At 34.6% G+C, this 26,388-nt stretch overlaps 1 protein-coding gene across 3 annotated transcripts in view; it reads left to right on the top strand.

Annotated features, from left to right (window-relative positions):
- Positions 1-26,388, top strand: part of LOC146998813 (uncharacterized) — a 940,238-nt gene that overhangs the window by 811,931 nt on the left and 101,919 nt on the right. Inside the window, exon 1 of one of the 3 annotated variants that reach the window (XR_015039732.1) lies at positions 20,125-20,908. The exons of the other annotated variants lie outside the window; for them this stretch is intronic. The gene's annotated coding sequence lies outside the window, so the exon portion shown is untranslated. Of the gene's footprint in view, positions 1-20,124; positions 20,909-26,388 lie in introns of those variants that run through there. 3 annotated transcript variants of the gene reach the window in all.

Below are 26,388 nucleotides of genomic sequence, written 5' to 3'. Positions count from 1 at the left end.
CTCCTGGATTATTTTGGTGAGCTTCTGCTATCGAGATATTAACTGCAGCCTTCTGTAGCCTTTTAAACACTTCTTAGTAGAGCTTTCGCGTACCGGGTACAGCATCAAAATCTAGCCTCTGGGTTTCTAGAAGAGTGGGACCGATATCGTCTTCTTCTATTCTCAGAGAAGCTGCGAAATTACAGGTTTGTCTTCGGAATCCTACCCATTTCCATTTGGAGCTATACAGAACTGAGCCTTGTACATATGCCAAATGTTTTTTCCATCACACGTGGAAAGCATGAGAAATGGGTCGGAAAACATAGGTACCAATTTAAAGGTATCAGAATCGTCTCCAGTTGTCATTATGAATGTGTTAAAGCTGTCAGATTCTTTGGCGACAACAGCAGAAATTCTGTCATCGATTTGTTGTTCGTCATCAGAAACTCTTCCTTTGATTTGTAGTTTGACAGCATTAACTCTTTCTTTGATTTGCTGTTTGACAGCAGAAACACGTTCTCCAGTTTCTCTAACTCCCCTTTCGTTGTTATTTCTGCTTTCAAAATCCTCGAAAATCTTCTACTGTTGTCTTTTATTTCTTCTTGACAGGCTTAAGTATCAATTTTGGATAGATTCCATCTTTCCTTGAACTGGTATTATTTCCCCTTTCCCTCTTTTGTTGGAAGCATTTATCTCTTCTGTAAAGGAATCAACCTCTCCTTTTATATCTTCCTGGAACGCAGCAAAGACTGTCACAAGCTGCCTCAGATGCTCCTCAATTGTTCTTGTCACTAGCATTCTGTCCTACTTCTAACACCCAAAATTGTTCCTGGCATAAAGGTTCGTAAAGCATGCGGAAGAGCTGGTAGCTTGTCAGAATTTATTTGTCCCGAAAAAACACTAAACAATTCTGGAGTTTTTCGAAAAGTACGAGTAAAAAATATAATTCCAAAAATATACGAAATATAAAGGAACACTGCTAGTAGTTATCACTTTAAAGTGCTGAGAATGATGAAGAAAATACGATGAAAAGCGCACGTAAAGAGCGAACATAAATCTGTCAATACTCCTTACTCTATGCTGAACTGCAAAGTTCAGAACTGAAGTTGATTCTAGTCTTATCTCATTTTCTCACTCTCCATACCAAAAGCGCGAAACTGACAAAACTGTTGGACGTTCGAAATTTTGGAAGAGAAAGCAAATGAAGCCACAAGGAAAAATCTACATGGCTTATAATGATTGTCACATTAAAAAAACTATAAGCTGTATTTACAGTGGTACCTCGATATACGAGTGCCCCAACGTACGAGTGTTTTGAGACAGGAACTACCGAGTGAGCGATGTTTTTGCTTTGAGACGAGAGCAAGATTTGAGATACGAGGAATCGCACACTACACCGCTGTACACGACCGCAACATGCGCGCGCATGTAGGTGTCGTGTGCAGCGTCTAACAGTTTCTCCCACCTCAGAGTAGTCCTCAGTCTGAGTGCTTGTTTCCCTCGTTTTGGAAGCATTTTTGATAAGTTGGGTTCTCGTTTTTTGCTTTTTGTACATTTAGAAAACATTATCATATTTGTTTTTATAAACCTGGGTCCAAAGAAGAAGATGATGTCTATTGAATTAAAGTGTTAAATAATAGAAAACCATGAGCAAGGTGTGCGAGTAATTGACTTGGGGAGGATGTACGGGCGTAACACATCAATGATATTTACTGTGCTTGAACAAAAGGAGTTCTAAAGTATAACGCCAACTAAGGGCGTTACAATAATTTTTAAGCTCCGACCTCTCTCCGTCAAGACATGGAGAAACTACTGATGGTGTGAGTGAGAGAGAAGCAGCTTCAAGGAGGAACCTTAACACAAAGCATCATATGTGAGAAGGCACTATTACGAGTTATTTACGAGCGATTTACGGTTATTTTCTAAAGAAGATCCCACACTCTTCTACAAACGTGGAATCGGAAGACCCGTTTAAAGCCAGTCGGGGCTGGTTTGACAACCTTAGGTAAAGGACCGACCTTCACTCCGTCGTCAGGCATGGTGAGAGAGCAAATCCGGATGTAAAGGCAGCTGATGTTTACATCAAAATGTTTTCCGAACAGATAGTAGCCAAAGGATACATCCCCCCCCAGCAAGTCCTCAACTGTGACGAGACAGGGCTTTTCTGGAAAAGGATGCCGAATAGAACTTACATAACGGCAGAGGAGAAGATGCCAGGTCACAAACCCATTAAGGATAGATTAAATCTAGCAATTTGTGTCAATGCGAGTGGCGACTGTAAAATCAAGTCTCCGCTAGTATACCATTCGGAAAACCCCAGAGGCTTTAAGTCATATAATATTTTAAAAGAAAACCTGCCAGTTATAATTTTAAGAAGATATGTGGAGGGCAAATCCGAAGGCGTGGGACAGAATGAACTTCTTTGTGGAGTGGATAATTCTGGTGTTCTGTTCTGGTGTTGGCCTCGACAATGCCCCTACTCACCCATCAAATCTCGAAGATGATTTACTCGAAGAGTTCAAGTATATAAAATTTCCCTACCTACCACCCAACACCACTCCTATCCTGCAGCCCATGGATCAGCAGGAGATTTCTAATTTTAAGAATTTGTACACCAAGCACATTTTTCGCCGCTGCTTTGAGGTGACAGAGAACACAAACCTTACCATTCGAGAGTTCTGGAAAAACCACTTTAACATCGTGATGTGCCTAAGAATTATTGTTCAGGCCTGGCTGGGTGTTACAACGTCTGCATGGAAGAAGCTGTGGCCTGAGGCTGTAGCTGAAAGAGAATTCGAAGGATTGGAACCCAAAGTGTCAGTGGTAGAGGAGCTTGTTTCTCTGGGAAAATCCATGAGTCTGGAGGTGGAGGAGAGAGATGTGAACGAACTCGTAGAGGAACAGTCTCAGGAGCTGACAACCGAGGAGTTACACGATCTGCATTTGCAGCAGCATACGGTGGTTCAACGAAAAATTAGTTTTGAAGAGGAGCCAGAGATGGAGGAGGTTATCCCTGCAAGAGATATAAAACAGATCTTGAGAATGTGGGATAAAGTTGTAGAGTTCGTGGATAAAAATCACCGCGAAAAAGTTGCAACTAGTCCTAAATCGGAGTTGTTCAACGAAACTTGCCTAACTCGATTACGCAATACCTTGACAGGTAGGAAGAAACAAACCTCCTTGGACAGTTTTTTTAAACGATCTGCGGGTGAAAATGAGCAGATCATGACAAAAAAAAGCGAAGACCAGTGACAAAAATTAAGCGCTTCCGTAGGCACTTTTTCTTTTAATTATGTTTTTATAGAATATGTATTTGTTATTTATAAATAAAGGTTTCTTCTTGTTTTTGAATAAGAAACTACATTTTTCTTATTCAAAAACACTTAAAAAAACAGCTGAGGTCGTGTTTTGGGAGCTGGAACGGATTAATGGCATTTCGATTTCTTTCAATGCGGAAAATTGCTTTGAGATACGAGCAAGGTTACGAAACATATTAAACTCGTATGTCAAGGTACCACTGTACTTAATTATATAATCGTTAGCAAGCAGATAGTAATAATAATTTTAAAACTCTGCTGCTATCAATATACAAATTATGTTGACTAGTATAATTAATTTAGAATTATGCGAATACATATAATATAAGATGATGTATGTTACTACAGATACGTGTTAATATAATACATATATAAGTCTGTGCATATATATGAAATCATAATTCTTTTTATACCAGTTAACAGTTAGAATTACTGAACAACCATGAAAGGTTCCCCAAGAATGAAATATGGTGTAACAATGAACACTTAGTTTAGAAATTCGATTCTATTATATATTGTTGTAAAAGTCATTGTAAGAGTGAAAATTCTTCATTCTGCCTTAATGCGATTTTTTGCGTTTAATGCGTTGTTTGGTGATTTTATGATCCCGAATTATATTGATGTGATATATTAATACTGCATTTGTAGATATACGTTTTTTGAGAAACGAGTCAAAGAGATTCATTTTTTGTAAAAATTTGGATTTATCCTTATTTTATTGACGTGCACCAGCACAGAATTGAGAATGGCTTGTGCTATGCTTCGATGGATGAAGAAGCGTTTGTAAGTAATGAATATTATGAACGTTTGAACATATTTAAATGAATAGTATTAAAAGTATATATTTACTTATATCATATACTAATACTTTATGGTAAATTTTTCATTATAAATCTCATCACAGTTTCATTTCTCATTCTATTGCATTTCTATAGCGGTACATAAATTTTGTGGTTTACATATTGTAGATTGCATCAGTTTTGCAGCGCAATTTATTCCTCGGTATGTTACTTGTAGTGTTATTAGAAATTCCATTATTTTTGTATTTTTTCTGCAATTGGTAGTATCTGATTAGGAAATTTATGTTTTATTTCAAGATATATATGAAGTTGGTTATATCAAGTGTTAAATAAACGTTGTTATTCGGGCAATAGCGTTAGCTTTATCGAGATAGATAAATGCAATTCTTAATTCTTAAATACACAAGATATAAAGACACACTCGAATAGTAGATTCACTCACTTTACGTTTTTTAAGGGTTATATATATACATTAAGGGCGTGTTCAAAACAACCATTGACGAGTAGTCTTGGCGTAATTCGTATTCATACCAAGATTATCCATTTTTCAAGGCAATAATTTTTGATATTTTTGCTAAACCGCTTACGAAAATATAATTTTCCGAATCCTGAACTCTTATGCATGGAAAAGCAGATTTTAAGATATTTGTTTTGCAATTTGATGCAAAATTCGTATTTTTAAAACACTGATGTATATGTTCTTTTTTTAAAATTCTGCCAGTATATAACATTATATAACATTCTTGTGTTATCACCATTTATAGTTGTCGCTTGCTGTACAGCCTGCTGAATACATTTTACTTTCTAGGTATCTACAATTACATCGTGTTGTTTCGGTACGAACAGTGGCGAAGTATTCATCACTTAGATACATTTAAAGATAATTAATTAATTTTTTCTGATTTTGATATCTATAATATATAGACAGGATTACTGATAAGAAATTTAAGGAAATAGTAAATAAAGAAGTAAATAGAAAAATTTCTTTCAGGTATTGTGAGATGTCAATATAAAATTCATACATTTTACTAGGGGGCTGTTGACAAAGAAAATCTTTACTATATATGTCTACGAGCTCTACGTATACAGTGTGTTGCTCAAAGTAAACTTCCTGCATTGTGAAGAGTACTACGTGTATGTCGTGATGCGTTCATGCGAAGCTTGTTTCCTCGTATGAGCTCTGCCTCTTCGAACCGAAATTGTCCGTAATCTGCAGCGTCTTGAGTTGTTTATGCAGCTTTTTGAGCTGTTCTGGTATTTCCTGTCGAATCTGACGATGACGCGGACAGTATTGTATACTTCGTTTACTTGCGACAAGTTTCTTGTACTTGCCTGCTGAGTCTCCTAGTGCATTTTACGTCATTTTTTCTGTAGCTCGCTGTAACGTTTGTGCTGTCTTCTTGCGTTCAGACATTTTAGTAAATTGAAAAAAAAAATTATGTAACTGTAGTAAAGTAACATTGCATCTAAAATATGTTAAATACCTACAGAAGTTTAAACTTCTACTCAGAAAGGAACTATACAATAAAAGAAATTAAATTTTTATAAATAAAATTAGAATAGCATAAAATGCATAGAAACATTTCACTATGAAGAAAATGTATTCATTCTTTCCAAGCAACCAGCTATTCGTAAATAAATTTTTCTTGCCAAGTCAGGAAACAAAGACCTTTGACACTTGGGGTAATACATTTGAAGTTATGATTTAAATTAATTTTAATATAACAAATTTGCAAAATCTCAATAAAAGAATTAACGTAGCGATAGCATATCGTGTCACGTATCTAAAGGTGAAACATAAACGTTGCCAAAAGCAGCTATTCATTTAAAATACTAAAATTAACTAAATATTTTTCGACATACAGTGACGTTATATGTAATCACGTGCTTTCTTCAACTCAGAATATAACCGTAAATAATAACAATAAGTTTCGAGTTTGGCAATACTATTTATTTCATATTTTTTTAACTTAAAAATTTCTCTTAAACAATACGATTTGAGAGTGAGAAGAGCCATCATTTTTCTAAATAAAGCAATTTGATCTCCAGCGCTTTCCGAAATTTTATATAACATCTCGAGTGATAGTCGTAGGAAGATAACAATAGTCGAAAAGTTTTACCAAGAATTTTTGAAATCCGAGGGTACCTCCTTTTAAACTCAAGTCTCCCCCCCCCGTTCCGGAGGATATGATGTTACGAAGAAAAAAAGAACAAAGTAGCAAAATCCCAAATATATTTAAACTGCTGATTCCTGTTTACAATATTCAATTTCCTTTAAAAACATTAAGCTTCATTTAAATAAAAGGAAAATAAATTCACACATTTTCCCTAGCTTTCAAGCTTTTATTGTATTTTTAAATATTCTTTTTGTCACTGTTGCGCAAGTTTTCCGTGGCGTCATTAGGAGCCGTAAGTCGAAAACATATAAGAATCATTGCTGTAAATAATGATCATATGATAAATTGCATACATATGCGATTCTTTTGATTAGAATTTGAGTACAATTCTTTATACATCAGCTACTATGCCCCTTTATGTAACGACAAGGATTATTTTCAATGATTATCCGATGAGAATGATTCTTTACAATGATTATTTGATGACAATGATCATTTGCAAAGAATATTAAAAGCCGATGACTACGATTACTTAAATAGAATATGCATGTCATTCGATGACAACGATTATTTCCAAAGAATCTTCGATCACGTCACTATTGTATATCGCTATACTTCTGGGGTTGGGGGGGTTGTGTATTGTACTACGGCCCTGTAATTAAGCGTTTTAAATTACATCAAAAACGTTAGTAAAACTTAGGATCCTTACATACTACCCGCCAGAGTTAATTAGTTTGAAACTGAGGTCTAAAACGACCTTGTTGAAAACTTTTAGCTCTAGAATCTAACGCGAGGCCAATCTTTTACAAACATTTCTCTCTAGAAACTAGATATTAAAAAGTCGTTTTTACATTATCATCTCTATGGACAAGTATTTTCATCTGTACTGCATCTATAAACAGGAGTTTCTTTGTTGAAATCTGGTTCCTTATGGAAGGAAAACTAGTTTAATGAAATGTTACACAATCAAATGGCAAGTAACTTGAATATTTATATTTCTCCTTTAAAATTCATATTTCATTCATGACGTTATTTAATTATCTCCCCGTGCTCTCTGTCTTGTGTTGTAAAGAAAAACACCAAGCACGAGCGTGTCTATGTACAAGTGTTCAACACTACCGCCTGCAATCAAAACACTAACGTGTTAAAATTCAACATAACAAGACCTCAGAACACACCTTATATTCATCTCTAAACCCTGAGGTACTATTCTGAAAAGTGGCTAACTCTGAAGTGTAGCGTCAGAGAGCCTAACTACATTCTTTCAACCTTTATCACATATTCACAATAATTTGCTCTTTTTACAGTCACACGAATAAGTTAAAATTTTTGGCATTACTCTAATATTTTTACTTTTAACATATCACAATATTTCTTAACTTTTAAGATAACAGTTCACATTGTATATAAGGACATATTAACATGCCGTTAATTTTACGCATTTTAAAACATACATTAGTAGTACATTGTTAACTTCTATTCTTTTCCAAGCAAGTGCCAATTCTTCTGCATTGAAATTCTACATTTCAAAAGTCTTTCAGATTAAAACTTCTTTCTTGCCAGAATCTTTTAAATAAAATTTTATACAATAATTTTTACAATTTTCTTAAGGTACCTTTCTCAAAGATTATCAATGCTTTTTCAATATTCAAGTATTTACACATTCCTATAATACATTAATTTTAGTTTTACTCGCGAGTAATTGAAAAACAATACCAAAATAGGTAACAACTCCTTTCTCGCCTTTTTGGCGATAAAGGTAGGCCTCACATGAGGTAAAAATTCTTGAATTCTGCCACTTGCAGTAAGATTGAAAAATTAACTTACGGTTTCAAAGTAACATAAAGTTTTACTTATCTTTGTGATATTCAGACATCCTTTTTTCTGCCCAGTCCTGGAAGGTGGCGAAGACTACTTTCTGGTTGATCTTCCTTCTTGTGCGGGTTCGCCCTTCGGTCCCTTCCTTTAGCATCTGCCTGTGGTCACGGCCGTTTGATGGCAGCTGGTCTTGGCGGAACCGGGACAACTGTCTCTCGTTGTTGCATGGATCTCGTTGCTGGCTGTTCAAATTTTTCTTGCGTCTTTGCATCTGCAGCTGGTCTTCCTTCATCAATTCGTCGACATTTGCTGCGTAGACTCCTATCCGATGGGTAGATCTTCTGTTTTGGAGCCGTGTTATAGTTGCTGTCATTTCTTCTGGCTTTCTTTGCATTAGTCGTACTTCTCCCTTCTTCATTCTGGGGGTGGTCGTGCTCTCTCTTCTCTGGTCGGTGGAACGACTTCTTTTTCTTGTTACCTTCAGTTTTCCAACGGGGGAACTTTCTTTTCAATTGCTCCTGTCTACTAATGACTTGCCCTTGGGATTGTCGTTGTTCCACCTCTGGAGCTTGTGCCTGCCGTGCCGGATCCTGCAAAAGATCTTGAAATATTGGCATTTTATTACGATTATAAAATGGTTTTATCTGGTCTACGTTTGCGTGCAGGTTTCACCATTCCTGGCTTTTAACACTACTAAGCCTGAGTTACTTTTTCTATGACATATGGTCCTTCAAATCGTGGATAAAATTTGGCAGTTTTATCTTCTGGTGCTGAAGAAAGTTAATGCTTAATTTTTAACACTTCATCTCCTACTTTATAAGTTACTCCCCGTCGTTTCATGTCATAATAAAGCTTCTGTTTTCTCTGTGCTACTTCAGTGTTCTTTTTTGCTTCTTTAATTTATTTTTCTATATTGCCCATTTTAAATTCTGGGGCTCTTTGTTGAACATAAAATAATTTATCTAACGGCGTTATAATCTTTCTGCCTAAAAATAACTCAGCAGGAGTTTTGCCCGTCGTATCATGTTTTGCGGTCCAAAGGGCGAAACCTAATTCATTGACATAGTTAACCCAGCTTTTATGAAAATTTTTAACATAACTACGGACAATTTTCATTACATTTCTATTGACCCGTTCCGCTATATTTGATTGCGGCCGATACGGGACCATTTTTAAATGGCGTATGCCCAGTTTTTGGCACATGTCTTCAAATACATTACTTACAAATTGAGGACCATTATCCGATATTACTTTTAGGGGCGCCCCGTATTTTAAAATATATTTATTTAAAATAGAATCAGTAACTATTTTCGCGGAGGCTCGTTTTAAGGGAACAATTTCGATCCACTTACTAAAATGATCAACCATAACAAGAAGATAGCGACATTTATTTAACTGACTTTTTGGGAAAGGGCCCAATAAATCGATGCCAATTATTTCATTTGGAAATTCGGATTTAATACTATTTAGAAACCCGGACGGGCGGAAATTAATATAATTAACTGCTTGACATGTTGGGCAGGACTGGACATACGCCCTTGTTAACTTTTGCAGCTCAGGAAAATAAACTGCTTCGCGTACGCGTTGGATGGTTTTTCGAATACCAGCATGAGAAGCTAAAGGGGAGTCGTGTAACTCCTGCAGTATATTTAATCTAAGACTAGCTGGGATAACAGGTCGAAATTCGTTGTTGGAATTCGTAGTTTTTGTATAAAATAATAGACCATCTATTAGTTCGTAATGGGCCGCCCTATTTCTTATCGCCACAATAACTTGGTGGCTAAAATTTTCAGAATCCTTTAAATAATCATAAATATTTTTAAATTCAGGATCCTTACCCAGTTCGGTTATCACAGTTTCTCGGGAATGTAAGTTACATGCTGTGAGCATTGCCACCTTTACAGTATCACCTTCTTCATCTATTTTTATTCTGGATAGGGCATCTGCTACGATATTTTCCTTTCCGGGGCGTGTGCTTAATTACCAAATTATACTCTTGTAACTTTATTGCCCATTTTATTAACCTTGGGGATAAGTTTTTCCCTGAGTACAATCTAGTTCCCGCCGCATGATCAGAATACACTGTTATTGGATCCTTTCCAAAATAGACTCGGAACTTTTGCACTGCTAACAGAACTGCAAGTGAATCTCTCTCAGTCGCGGAATAATTTCTTTGCGTTTGATTTAAAGTTCTACTAAAAAATGCCACGGGCTTCTGATTTTGCGAAAGTATCGCTCCTACCGCATAATCCGAAGCATCCACTGAAATTTCTAAATTCTCATCGTTTTCAGGAAATTTCAAAACAGGGGCTTGCGTTAATGCTTGCTTTAATTTTTCGAAAGCACTATTGGCTTCGGCCGTCCACGAAAATCTTGCCTTTTTCCTTTTTAATTTTAACAATGGTTCAACAATAGCTGCAAAATCTTTTATAAAACTCTAACTTCAATCTTTGGAAGAGTCAAATTTTTCACAATAACTGTATTTGTATAAAACTGTATTTGTATATAAGAGGACTTTTCTTGGCCTTCGGATTTCCGCACCCTCCCGTCAGCAGAAATCCGTTTTAGTTTAAATTTTCTTTCTTCCTTTCCATGCCTTCCTTGTTTTTCCGCTGGCCTTCAGACTTTTTTTCTGGCTTACTATTGAACTGTCGACGTTCGCCGGTTGTTTTTGGATACTTTTTGGTCCTTGCCCTCTGATTCGATTTGCTTCCGTAGCCGTGTTCTTGCCTTTGCTGTGGTCTTGGCGCACCAAATTGGCTTCGTTGCTCATACTGGCGTCTTCATTCGATGTCCGCCGTTCTTCTACTTTCAAACTGGATTGCTAGCTCAAATAACTTTTCCAGTGTAGTCGGATTCCTTAATTAAATAAAGTCTTGTACTTGGGGTACTAAAGTCGGCAAAATTACTTGGATTATCTCAGGATCCGGACGGTTTCCATACAAGAGTTTAAAGACGTGAATTTTTCTTAAAATAAAGGTGGAAAGATTTTCGTTTCGTTGCTGGTATATACTGAAGAGTTCCGTTTCTAAACTTGCACGATCTCTTACGACAGGGAAGGGTTTTACTAAGGCAGTCTTAAAATTTTCGTAAGTATAGGTGGGACTTCCCGCTTGAAACAAGTGGCTTCTGCCTATACATTTGAACCAATTAAGCGCTTGGCCCCTCAAAGCGCTGGTAGCTAAGGTGACTTGATGGAACTCATGGACTGGATACAGCATGAAGTGGTCGTCCAATTTTTCCAAAAAACTGGTTACCGGTGAGTTTCCATTAAATGTTGCTTCTGGTTTCATGAATGCGCGCATGGTCTGTACGATGTACCAAAATCCTTCCAGGGCTGCCGCTGGCATTTCTGGATTCTGAGCCGCTTCTGCAGGCAACAAAGGTTCTTCTTGAAACTCGGCCATGGTTATTCTTCTTCGTCGGGCGCCACTATCAGGACTTGTATTCCTCTTTACTTGCTTTGAAAACATGAACTATCCTGACTCGGAACAGGGAGCTTACTCAAGCTATGTTTACTAAATTACGTGATTCAAATCTTATTTATTGCAACAACTTAAACTGTTATGTCACTTTCAATTGCACAAGAGGCCCTTGCTTTTACAACTGCATTTATTTGTGGAACACTTCCTTTTGCAATAACATTGTGTACATACACTCCTCTCTTTTCAATCTACACCAGAGCATATCTGTGATTGTCGACATACACAGGTGAGGGTCCGAATGTAGAAGAATGTAATGCAATATTCGATCTTTCACCGACGTATTTGGTGAATGTTAACATTCTCCGGTGAAAGTCGACATTCTTTAATTTCGGTCTTTCAAGGTAACATATTTTTATACGATTATATATATATATATATATATATATATATATATATATATATAATATATATAACACTAATTCAGAAGTCAAACAACAAAAATCAGCGTTAATTTACAAAATTTTCACAGGACTAGTTTCGATGGTTTTACCGAACCATCATCTTCAGCTGCAAAACCGCAAATGAACAAGATAGGAAATAATGTTTAGATAAGATAAGAAAGCCTGGACAAGAATAAGCTAGTGGCGTCATCTGTTGGCGAAACCAGAACTAAAACATAATTTCTCTAAAAGCCGAAGGCAAATTTGGATTGGAATTAGGATCGTTAACTAGAACAGAAAGATTTTTATGAATGTGAAATGCCTCTAGAAAATCCAGTTCTCCAATGGAAGATGTTTTTTGAATAATTTCGGCAGCAGAAAAATTGAAAGTGTGATTTTCGGACCAACAATGTTGAGCAACAGAAGACTTCTGTGTTTCCTTTTTTCTAACATATGCCTCATGTTCTTTGACGCGAAATTTTAAGGCTCTCTTAGTTTGGCCAATGTAAATTAAACCGCACTGGCAAGGAATCCTATAAATACCCCAGGAATTCATATCCGGAATGGGGTCCTTGAGTTTAGAAGTTGGAATTTTATTGATGGGAGAGTAAACAACCCGAAAGTTAAATTTCTGCAAAATATGTGCAACTTTATAGCTAATTGATGGAAAGAAGGGAATAACAACAGAATTTTTATAATCTCCTAAAATAAGAGTGTGGCTTTTAGTGTGTTGAGATGAGAATTTTTTAACTGCTTGATTAATAATGTTAGGTGAAAAGCCCCTGTTAATAGCTATTGCTTTTAAATAATTTAGTTCTTCATCAAGGGCTAGTTTGGAGGAGCAAACTTGAAGAGCACGGAAAACATAGGAATAAAATGAAGCTAACTTTTGTTTAGTCGGATGACATGATTTAAAGTGTGGTGGAAGGCAAACCGATGAAGGTTTACGGTAAACTGTAGTACTGAAGTTGGATGTGTTGCGTGTGACCAGAATGTCGAGAAACGGAAGAGAATTGCAAGTCTCAAGTTCAAAAGTGAACTGAATAGCAGGATCAATAGAATTCATTGTTGAAAGAACTCTATTTAAATCATCTTTATTACCTTCAAACAGGGTAAAAGTATCGTCTACGTAGCGGAACCATGCCGGGAAGTTTAAAGTTTCAAACAATTTTGATTCATAATAATGCATGTAGATATCAGCCAGGATGGGACTGAGGGGGCTTCCCATGGCTAATCCCTCAGTTTGCTTGTAATGTTTATTTTGGAAAACAAAATGTGTTTGTTTCAAACAGAGTTGAGTGAGAGAAATTAGCTCATCAATTTCGATGCAAGAGAAATGAAATTCGCGAAGTCTGGTTTCTAGACATCTTAATGCACCCTCCACTGGGACATTGGTGAATAATGATTTTACATCAAAAGAAACCATGAGTAAATTACGAGGAGAAATGTTTTAACCTTTTTTACAAACTCTATTGAATTTTTTATGGTGTAAATGTTATTGTCTAATAGAGTGGAAAATCTAGAAACTAAATATTTAGCTAATGGATACGAGGCAGTACCTAAATTTGATACAATAGGGCGGAAAGGAATACCACTTTTATGAATTTTGGGAAGAACATATAATCTGGCACAATTCGCAACAGATGGGATAAGCGAATGTTTTAAGTTGCTTGAAATGATTTGCGAAGATTTGATCGCAGTTTTTATTTTGGATAAGTCCGAAGGTGAAGGATCTTTAGGGATCGGATTAGCTTAATTTAGCTAACCTTAATTTTGTTGAATATATGCTTTTTTTTTCTTTTCAATATTCTTTAACACGAAAAAATATTTCAGTCCCCTCAGTTTTGTGTTAAATGATTTTCACTGTATATCTCTTGCACATAAATCCCTTTCTTACATAAAATATAACTGTAAGTATAGAATAACTAAATAAATTGTAAAGGAAGTTTAATTAGCAACTATGAAATCTTAAAAAAGTACATAGTATGAAATTTATAATGGCAAACATTAAAAATAGATGAAAGTAAATAAAATTTAAATTATAGAATATACTTTATAAAATTAATAATAAGTGGTTAAAATATATTTTTTAATTACTTAAAACATAGAAGTTATTTGGCAGAGATTGTTGGATATGAAATTACTACTTCAAATTTTCAGATTACTATTGTTCATATTTAAAGTCTCAACTTGCAGTCTTAATCCACATAACAACCATTGTAAAAATCACCCGTTATCATATTCCAAAGATCAGCAGCATACATTTTTTTCAAAATCGTGCATAATATTAAATATTGGCTTTTGATAGTCAAGTTGATACAAATAAGATGAACTGTTTTTATGATTTTAGACTAAGTTTATTCTTACATTCACTTATTACAATATTTCATTTTTTATATGCTCGGCTATCCAAAATTTCAAGAGCTTTCCGGATATTTTTTTTGTCGAGTTTTTACTATACATACATTTCAGCATTTACATCGTCAAAATTGCACAGACATATACTTGAAGTGAATTTACTTTTACAGCTAAACACAGGAACTGGAAAACAAAAAGTACTTATTCGGAGATTGTATTTCTTTTTCGTTCATGAAAATCAAAGTTCATTACACAAACATGCATTCACACTGCACAAGCATGTATGGAAATTCTTAATACATTTAGTAAATAAATCAGAAAATATTTTAATGTATAACAAATGAATAGTAAGTAACTAAGCTTTTAGTTAGTAGTTAGCTTTTAGAAGTAGTTAAGCTTTTATAAAACAGAGCATAATAACACAGTTACAAAGATATTTAATGTTATAAAGTTAGGTAGTTTAGTAAATTTCAGTTGTTCATCAAAGCAATGAATTATGAAGTTCCTTGTGTATCTTTATAAATGAACTTTATTGCTGTTTTAAGCAATTAAACAACTGTTCAAGTTATTTTAATAATTTTGAAATATATACACTAAAAGAAACAATAAAATGTATTAATCTATTTGTCAAACTGATTTTGGCACGAAAGTCTGCAGAATGCTTCGTAGTTTTTAAGCACATAGAGGCACTGCAATTCTTATTCCTTGATCTGAAGTTTTCTGCAATTTTTTTTTTATTTAAATTGCTGTATTGGCACACATATAATTTTTGTATAGTGGCTTCAGATGTGGATAAGTGTTTCAAACACTTTCGTTTATTTTACTGGCGTCGCTGAATTTTGCGATGAAATGCAGCACATTTATTGCCGAGTATCACCTTCCAGACTTTTCATACTGTTAATGTATACATCAGCAGTGAATTATTCTCCTCTTTCCTCAAATACACTACGGCGTTAAACAATAACCATTCACTAAAGATTTTGCGTAAATTTCCACTCATAATAATTTAAATTGCGAAAATCTCACAATTAGCACCTAAACACACTATTCAGGAGCACAATTCTTTCGAAAGCGCACCGTAGTAGTCAAAAGTGGGGTAGGCGTCTTGCCAAACTAGTCGATATTTCCGTGACGTCAAAAATTTGAAAAGTGGGGTAGGGTTTGGAAATACGCGTCTCCTTCCCTATGAGTATTAAGATATAGGTACTTTCGCCTCAGACGAAAGAAAAAAAAATTCTGGGACTTGTATATATTATTTTCCATTTTTACTGTACGATACTGTGTCAAATCTACGATAATGTGTAAAAGATATGCCAAAATTATTAGTTGCTATTATAGCTTATCCAACGAAAACTTCATCTGTGGCCGATATATGGCGTTGTAGTGACCCAGTTATTGCATGAGAAATAATTATTTTTTATTTCATATATTTGTTCATGTGTTTAATTATTTTATAAAATTAACTTTAATATTTTGTTAATATTCATATTTATATTTAAATTTCTTTATGCTGAATGGCAACTAGTTCTAGTTCTGATTCGTGATTGCTAGGTTTTGGTTTCAAAACGTTGCTCGTAGCGTCGCATTTCGATAGCTGGAAAATAAAATGCAATAACTTAGCTATTTGTTTATAATTCATGCTGTTACTAGTCATAAATTAATTTTAAACATTAGTAGCCAAGGCTACATCGTGGTGACCCTGATTAATTTTCGAAATGTCAACAAATGACTCTTCTGAAACTGCTATGAAAGATACGATACAGTCACCGGAGCTTCATAAGGTGAGTGTGAAAATACCTCCTTTTTGGATTGATAAACCGGAAATATGGTTTTTTCAAGTTGAAGCTCAGTTCAAACTTAGAAATATCGTTTCAGAAGAAACGAAATTTAATTATTTAGTTTCACAGCTTGAACCTAAGTTCGTCGAAAATATTTGGGACATTGTAACGAACGATAGTGCCACAAAATATTCGGATGCTAAAATTAGGTTATTACATTTATTCAAAGAAAGTGAAAATGTACGGATTAAACGTTTGATTACTGGTATCGAACTTGGAGACATGAAACCAAGCCAACGTTTGCAGAAGTTGAGATCAGTTGCTACTACAGATGTGTCTGAAAATCTAATCAAAACTTTATGGCTGGAGAAGCTACCTGACTCCATAAAAAATATATTATTAGTTAGTGATGAAGATGTAACCAAGTTAGCGTCTATGGCAGATAAAATTAGTGATATGAATCGGAAACCAGAAGTATTTAGTACTAATGCTCCTTCTGTTCCCGCAAATGATTTGTTGCAAAGAATTACCTTTCTTGAACAAAAAATTGATCAAGTAACCATTCGCTCAAGACGAAGGGACTCGGATTTACGTAATTCACGTTCACGATCTCGAAGCCAACCTCGTAAACGATATGACCCTACTGGCAAATTTTGTTTTTATCACTTTCGTTTTGGAGCAAAATTCATTCTAGAGAAATGCAAGCCTCCGTGTGCTTGGGTAAAAAACGATTTCAAAAACCAGGAAAACTCGAATCTGCAGTAGGTTCAGCGGCAAACGCTGCTGCAGAAAATATGAAGGATTGTCGCAAATTTCGTTTATTCGTTCGTGACCGAAGATAAAATTTGCACTTTCTTATTGATAGCGGAGCTGACGTAAGCATAATTCCTGCTACTTCACAGAATAAATGTAAAACTGAATATAAACTGTATGCAGCTAATGGCACAGATATTTCCACTTATGGCATAAAAACGCTAACTCTTGATTTGGGATTACGTCGTGATTTTCAGTTTCCATTCATAATTGCTGATGTCACAAAAGGTATTTTAGGAGCTGACTTTCTTCACAAATATAAATTGCTTGTCGATATAAATAAGAAAAAATTAATTGATGGCGTAACACAGCTTTGTGTCCAGTGTGATGTCGCTGCTATTTCCAGTGATTACTCAGTAACCACATTAAATAAATCCATAAAAATTTTCGATTTACTGTCGAAATATCCCGAAATTTCTAAACCTAACCTTTTTCCTACACAAATTAAACATGGTGTTACACATTTTATTTCGACTGTTGGTCAACCCGTTTATTCAAAGGCACGACAGCTCGATCCAAAACGCTTAGCTATAGCTAAAGAGGAATTTAAATTTATGCTTGACAATGGAATAATTCGTCCATCAAACTCCCAGTGGTCAAGCCCCTTGCACCTTGTTACGAAAAAGGATGGTTCATATCGTCCTTGCGGAGACTACCGACGATTGAATGCGCAGACGATACCTGATCGATACCCAATTCCTCGCATTGAAGATTTTCATCATATTTTAAGAGGTACAAATATTTTTTCTAAAATTGATTTATTCAAAGCTTATTTTCAAATTCCCATTGCAGAAGAAGACAAATGTAAAACGGCTATCATCACTCCTTTCGGTTTATACGAATTTAATGTAATGAGTTTCGGTTTAAAAAATGCTCCTGCAACGTTCCAAAGATTTATTCACGAAGTCTTTAGAGGATTAGAATTCGTTTTTCCCTATTTAGACGATATACTCATTGCATCCAGTACCCATGAAGAACACGAAAATCACCTTAAATTAGTTTTCGAAAGATTACATACATTTGGGTTAAGAATTAATGTTTCAAAATCTGTCTTTGCTGTTCCCCAAATCGAGTTTCTAGGCTACCTAATTACACCTAAGGGTTCCCGTCCTTTGCCAGAAAGAGTTCAAGCTATTACTAACTACAAACGACCAGAAACAATTCATGAACTTAGAACCTTTCTTGGAATACTTAACTTTTATCGTCGTTATATAAAGGATGCAGCGAAGAATCAAGCATTGTTACATGCGTATCTCAAGGGAGCTAAAAAGAGGGACAAACGTAAAATCGAATGGACTGAAGAAGCTGAAAAACAGTTTGAAACGTGCGAGAATGACCTGGTGAACACGGCACTGTTGTCTTTTCCCAATTCTGAATTACCTCTGGCGTTATTTACAGATGCTTCAGATACGGCGATTGGCTCAGTGTTGCAACAATATGAAAACTCCTCGTGGAAGCCAATAGCATTTTTTTTCTAAAAAATTAAGTGATACTCAGCAAAAATATAGCACCTATGATAGAGAACTATTAAGCATATATCTTTCAGTTAGACACTTTAAGCATTATCTAGAAGGAAGAGTATTTACAATTTATACAGATCACAAGCCCTTAATATTCGCCTTTCGTCAAAAACTTGACAAAGCAACACCTAGACATGCTCGCCAACTTCAATACATCTCCCAGGTTTCGACTGATATCAAATATTTAAAAGGTGAGAATAATATTGTGGCGGATACGTTATCTAGAGTTAATGAAATTTCATCGATAGATTATGATAAAATAGCTGATGAACAAACTCAAGATGAAGAACTGAAGAGTTTGCAAACCACTACTTCCTTGAATTTCAAGCAATGTTCTCTACCATCGGGGAAATATTTGTGGTGTGATACATCAACTAAACATGTTCGGCCGTATATTCCTCAGGCTTTCAGAAAACACGTCTTTCAAAGAATTCATGGTTTATCACATCCAGGAATAAAATCGACTATGAAATTAATGACATCAAAATTCATTTGGCCTAACATAAAAAAAGATGTACAGTTGTGGACAAGAACCTGCATTCATTGCCAAAAAGCTAAAATCAATCGGCACACCAAACAAAATTAGGTGTGTTTGAAGTATCACCAGGAAGATTTTCTGTCATCCATATCGATCTCATAGGACCACTTCCACCATCTAAAGGGAATATTTATTGTCTTACTTGCATAGATAGATTTTCGAATTGGATGGAAGCAATTCCTTTAGAAAATATTTCTGCTGAGAACGTCGCAAGAACCTTTTATAGCAACTGGATTGCGCGTTTCGGAACGCCAAGTAAACTCATTAGTGATCGTGGATCCCAATTTAAGAGTGATACATTACGAGCTTTGTCCAAAATCTGTGGCATCAATTTACAACACACTACTGCCTACCACCCCTCGTGTAATGGCAATGTTGAGCGCCTTCATCGAACATTGAAAACAGCATTAAAAGCCCACAACAACATATCTTGGACGGACACGTTACCAACAGTACTTTTGGGTTTGTAAACTATTCAACAGTACTATTCAAGAAGATACCAATCATTCTATTGCGCAAGTAGTTTATGGCCAGAGTCTCAGACTTCCTGGCGAGTTTTTCAGCGAACCAAGTATCCAGACAGCATCGGAGACTTTTGCTAATAAACTCCAGAAACAGATGGAAGTTGTTGGACCGAGACTAATTCGTAAAAATTCATCTGAACAGATATTTGTCCATAAAGACTTAAAAACTTGTTCTCATGTGTTTCAGCGAATAGATCGGATAAAAAAAACCTTTGGAACCTCCTTATGAAGGACCATTTCCTGTTATTGATCGCAAGGACAAATATTTTACTATTAGCACAAAAGGAAAACATGTTAATGTATCCCTGGATCGCCTGAAACCAGCATATATTTTAGCTGAGGAAAATTCTCAGTTGATACAACCTGACTACAGTAATTTGCAGAGACCGGACTCAAATTCGGATGTGAATCAAAAACCTTCTCGCACAGGCAGAACTATACGTTTACCTGTTAGATTCAAGGACTGACTAAATTATTTTGATAGTGGTTAACACTGCAATACTAGTTACTACCTATTTCTCCATCTTCGTAACGTAACTTAGTTACTGGTGGGGGAGTAGTGTAGTGGCCCAGTTATTGCATGAGAAATAATTATTTTTTATTTCATATATTTGTTCATGTGTTTAATTATTTTATAAAATTAACTTTAATATTTTGTTAATATTCATATTTATATTTAAATTTCTTTATGCTGAATGGCAACTAGTTCTAGTTCTGATTCATGATTGCTAGGTTTTGGTTTCAAAACGTTGCTCGTAGCGTCGCATTTCGATAGCTGGAAAATAAAATGCAATAACTTAGCTATTTGTTTATAATTCATGCTGTTACTAGTCATAAATTAATTTTAAACATTAGTAGCCAAGGCTACAGCGTCACCCCTGATCAACTTCTTCACTACTGAAGACTTTGCACTTTTATTACAAATGCATACGACTTTTCCAGTTTATGGAATTTAACGAACTTTTACAGGTCCTTAGGGGATTGATAAACATGTAGTGGTAAAGGCCCTCGGGTCGAACACTACTTAACGAATAATGATCTCTGATCTCCCCGTTGAATCACTATTATAAATGTTCGTTTTACTTTTCAAACTGTTGCCACCAAATGTTAGAGTCTTGCATTATATTTGAAGAAATTAAATAATGAAAAATTAGAGTAGCTCCTAAACACTATACCATCTGGGGGGCAAGATCTTTTTATTATAAAGTAATTTTAATAGAAAAGTTATTTTAACATATGTGCGTTTAAGAAAAAAGAGCAGGGAAAATTTCCCAAAAACGCAAGCACATGAATTTTGGCAGCATAGTTTTGTCGAAAATTGCGCGATTTGGCAACGTTGAAACGTAAAGCTGATTCGCTGGTTGTGTTTGCGCCAATGAACAAATGTGTTATTTACCATGTGCTTTTCTTTTTAAAAGTTCCGAGACTTCAATGGATATTGATGCGGGTGATGAAGAAGAACGCTTCAAAAGGCTTGCTGTGTATGTATTCACTTATATATATATATTTTCAAATACACAAAATATTGGTAAAAGTTTACAATTGGGTGCCCCTTGTTTTTTGGCGATTCTTTTTTTGATGCCAAGATCGGCACCAGGAAGGTACAATTTCTTGATGGTCGCTACACAAAACAAAAATAAGAAGTCAAAGAATTGTACAGACTCTGTGTCCATGAACACATTGATCTGTTTTCACTTAAAAAAAAATCCTAGAATTGCACAAACTAGGCATTGCGCACTGCCTTAAATTTGCCCATGTACACATCAATCTATTTTCATTTAAATAAAATCAGGAAGCTAAAACAGAGTTAAAACTATCATGGTAACCAGAAGTAAGGTTTCATCCCCAAAATTTAAAAAAGTTGTCGTGAAGCGAAGGGGCACTCAGTTCTACACTAGAGCGAAAATATTTATATTCGTGATCTGTTTGTATGTAGGAATTCAATATACAATTAAAGTAAAATGTTTGATATCCAAATGTAATCGAATATGTGTAGTTTCCTAAAAAAGTGCCAGAATATTTAAATGTGCGAAACTAAAAGTATAAAATGTTAGTTTCCTTGAATTATGCGTTTTCTTAGTCTTCATTTTACAATAAATCCAGATGTTAAGTATAAGTTCAAAAATAGGCTGACTATATTTTCGTCATGTCACATGTTATATTAAGTTGACCATTATTCTTCAGAACCGTATGTTTAGCTTAAAATGCTCGTTAAAAATGGGACAAAATGCCATAACGCACAAAATACCTTACATGGAGCTCACACTGTAAATAAACTAGAAACTCTTAAATTTGTTATTAGTTTGCAAGTAGAAAAAGGGAATTTTTTAGTAAAATTTTTGGTGAATCTTCGGATTATGGTAACTTGGCGAAACTTTGGCGACCATTCCCGCTACAGCAACCTGCTAGTTTTTTTTTTTTTTTGGATGCCATTTTGTTTTCACGAAGTAAAGCCATGTTTTATTTTATTTTTTTTTTTTACTCAAAATTTTTTCCAACAATCTGCTAGCCGAATTACGCTTATGCTAGAACTTTTATGGAACAAAAGTGCTTAATCATGACGAAGATTAGGTGCGAAATTGGGAGGAAGTGTAGAATCGCCCACTGCTTGCTGCGTTTTTAAGAATTGCATATACACGATATCTATGTACACATCAACCTATTATAACTTAAAAAAAATCCCAGAATTGCACAAAAATGGCATTGTGCACACTTTGGTATTGCGCACACAAAAATGACTTTATCCATGTACACATTGACCTATTTTCACTTAAAAAATAAAAATTAAAAAAAAAAAAAAAAATTACAAAAATCCAATTCTTCTTACTCTTGTAAAAAGCACCAAACAAATAAGTGGGCGATTCTGCACTTTAGCAGCGAAATTGTTTCTAAGTGCTTATTAGCTAAAATCCTGTTTGGAATTTTCCGGAAAATGTCACATGACATGTCTCATGATCTCTCATTTCTCTGAGACAAAATAATCTGTGATTCGAACTGTGTACTTCTCAGATTATTGCTAAAATCCTAGCTAGTAACCTTTATCACCTTACCAAAATGTCACCAAACTACCTGTTACCATGTTCCAAAGATTAACCAAATTTTTGAAATGATCTTTCTGAAAATTTCTAAAATCATGTATTTAACAGCTTTTGACACTATAACATATTTTCTGAAGCAGGGCAGAATTTGAAAGGTGAAACCTCTTGGAAAACACACAAAGATGTCTTGTAGAATATAATACAGTATTATCAATTAATTACATAACTGCTTTTCTCTTACTTGAAGCAGAACTTTACTAATCTTGTGAGATATTTAGTCCAAGACAATTTAATTATAATATTGGGTACTTTTCCATTTCGCCGGCGCAAATCTCGCCAAGCAGACTTTATTGGCAGCAACATACAGTATACACATAAAAAATTTAACCAATGTTACTTTTAAGAATTTTTTTATTTTGAAGGCATAAGCATTTTAGTATGGTTTAAAATTTTGTAAAAAACCAATAAATAAAGACAATAAATTTGTAAAAAGACATTAATTTAAGAATTTACTTTGCTTTCATCCTGATTCGCCGGTTCATATCACGTGACCCCAAGTGATCTTATCTCATGTAAACTACGCTACAAAAATATAATTCTCTCAGTAATTATCTACATTAATTTCAAGTTAAATCTTATGGAATACAAGTTCAAATGCAAGAATTATTTTAATTCGTACGAATAGCTTACTCAGAAATTATGTAAAACCGCAGTGCTTTACTTCGCTAGTGCATTCTCATTAGATTTGATGAATTTAACCCTTGATTTTCCTTTTCTATATCTTTGCGTTCAGGTGAGTGGTGTGATTGCATCGTAATTAATTACCGCGAATGGTCTTAGGGCAAAAAATTTAACTATCTTGTAAAAATTCTATGTAATTGTATGTCAGTATTGAAAGAAACAATCAATCTGATAAGAAATGGCTGCGACTTGTTTTGAAAATGAAGGGTAAAAGTTTGCCAGCGAAGATATTCCGTTTGGCATCAGTTGTACCATTATTGGCGACTTTATCGTTTGTGCCGGCAAAACGGAAAAGTACCTAATATTATTTTTCAAACTTAGGTATATTTATATTGTAATAGATGAGTAAGAATTAAGGATACAGTGGATATTTAGCTGAAATATGCTAATCAGCCTAAATGCTACTATTTATCCAGTAATGTTAAATATTTAGGAAGAGAAAAATTTCCACACTTTTTTTTAATAATTCAGGATCTTTATTGATTATTTATAATGGGGATATTTCCATTCTATTTTATTTCTTTCTTCCTGTTAAATAGTCTTAAAATTTGTTTTAATTAAAAATAAATAAAAGTTGTAGATTGATAGAAGCTTTCCGTAATGTGAAACAACCTTTCCATGAATACGTTTCTTCCCATAATGTTATGCAATTGCAACTTTAAAATATTAGATTATGTTAATTAAAATTTGGGTAAAATCCTATAAGAGCCCTTGGCGACAAACTGGGAGAGTGCAGAATCACCCACTGCTCCGCACGTTTCTCAAAATTGCCAACTTGAAAATAGCAAGTAAAAAAATTGGGGTAGAGTAGACTTTAAGGTACCCCTTGTATTATGGTGAAGTTGTTGTTTGATTTATCACCAAGTTGTTGTTTCATTTATGGTAGCCTGAGTAGTTGAATGTTATGGAAACCCTATTGTGACATAATCGGGTGCATGATTCTGGGAAATTTTGAATCATGGGATGTTTTGTAAGCGTTTTTGTGGTGTGTGTTGGTTTGATTCTTTAGACAGTAGAATGGCCGAATGTAGTAAGATTAATTTGAAGTTTCTGTACAATTTGGAGCAAAAGGGGAAAAGAGCTTTAATTGACTGGTGTGTAAATGTAGGTTTACTTAGTAGCCATTATAAGTGTTCTGTATGTAGGAAGGATATGCGTCTAGTCAAACGTAAAAATCGTTTAGATGGATTTGAATGGGTTTGTAGGAAGAAAAGTTCAGATGGTCACTATGTGAAGTGTTCGATCAGAAAGAGTACCTGGTTTGAAAAAAGTCATTTGAGTATGATTGATATTTTGATTTTTACGTGGCTCGGGGTGTACGAAGCGAACTCGAAAATCATGGTAAGTGAATATTTGCTTTTGGTAGTGCTTAAATATATAACATGTTTTTTCTTTTCTATGTTATTTTATTTTTTGGTTTAAAATGTATTTTATTGAGATTTTGCATTTTCCCCCCTATATTGTAGAATTTGGTGCTCCTTTGACTTTTTAAGTGTAAATATATCAATGTGTACATGGACAAAGTAAAGGGAGTGTGCAATGCAAGTTTGTGCAATTCTGGGATTTTTTTTAAGTGAAAATAGGTCGACGTGTACATGGATAAAGTTAAAAGAGTGCACAATGCCATTTTTGTGAAATTCGGGGATTTTTTTTTTTTAAGTGAAAATAGATCGACGTGTACATGGATAAAGTTTGTGAAATAACGAAGTATTTATGACCTAAAGGGTATCAAAATTTACAAAAAAAAAAAAAAAAAAAAAAAAAAAAGAAGCTTAATATTGATTTGTTTGCCTTATTAAACATTTCTCTCAATGCAAGTTGTTTAAGTTGCTCCGTTTGTTGCGCTAATACATTCTCTTTAATTCTGTAGACAGGCATAATCCTTTGCTTAGTTACATCGTTGAAGTCCTGTAACTGCTGTTTCGAGAATTCCGATTAATTTGTCAATCAAAATTTTCTCGTTGTCAGTAACTTCTCTGTCACTTTCTTCACTATCAGTAGCGTATTTTCTGGATCTAGAACTATACTACAGATTTCGCCATTCATTAATTGATTGATGATTGAGAAGGATTGTCATCACAATGAAAACTTCTTTTATATCATCCTCATTTATTACAGCTTGTCCACATTTCTTTACAAAATCCGTTAATTGGAAAATTTCGCCTTTGTTTTGCTATATCCGAAAACCTTTAAAATTAGTGGCTATCATCATCAAATTTAGCTATCCTTCACTGTACATATTTGGCTATGCATCATGAGCTTGACAAGCATGACGACTAACGACAAGTTGTTCTGTTAAATTTTATCTTGCTTCTATCACGCACTGAGACAATTATGCCTGAATTATATTAGTTTTGTTATTTATCATACTTATGTCTATTTCTTTCACGTGCTTAAGGCTTATTAGAGTTCTGAATAAATAAATTCCCACATATATTTCAGCCTTATTGAAGGCCGGCGCTAGATATCTTACCGCCTGATGCAGTCTCTGTGGGTCCTAAATTCTCCGAGTCTCTGCAGCCATACGAGCCCTGGTGCTGGTTCTGGGTTTATGTGAATAACAAATCAATTATTCTTAATTCAAATAGCCATAAATTTAATCTTTGAGTCTGTGAGTATCATCAACAAAATCTATTTTTATCACATGGAAAGAAATGTTTGGTAAATGTTTCCTCGTAAACATTTTTTTAGCACATTTAACTTAAATCTGTAATCATCGCCAAGCGTAATGTCAACATATAAGGTTACCATACACCTTTATTATTCAATTACTAACAAGAAAAATTGGGTACTTTTCCGTTTCGCCGGCGCAAATCTCGCCAAGCAGACTTTATTGGCGACAACAGACAGTATACACATAAAAAATATTAAAAAAATCTTAGTTCTAAGAATTCATTTTTTGAAGGCATAAACATTTTAATATCGCTTAAAACTTTATAAAAAGCCGATAAATAAAGACAATAAATTTGTAAAAAGACATTAATTTAAGAATTTACTATGCTTTCATGGTTCAAAATCCTAATTCGCCGGTTTATATCACGTGACCCCAAGCTATCTCATCTCACGTAAACTACTCTACAAAAATCTAATGCTCTCAGTAATTATCTACATTAATTTCAAGTTAAATCTTAATTTGGAACACAAGTTTAAATGCAAGAAATATTTCAATTCGTACGAATAGC

The sequence above is a fragment of the Stegodyphus dumicola genome, chromosome 2 (genome assembly GCF_044657685.1).
Source record: "Stegodyphus dumicola isolate Sdum_Otavi_A_Nest chromosome 2, ASM4465768v1".
Taxonomy (NCBI): Eukaryota; Metazoa; Arthropoda; class Arachnida; order Araneae; family Eresidae; genus Stegodyphus; species Stegodyphus dumicola.
Note: the sequence above shows the minus strand (reverse complement) of the source record. Positions and strands in the feature narration are given on the sequence as shown.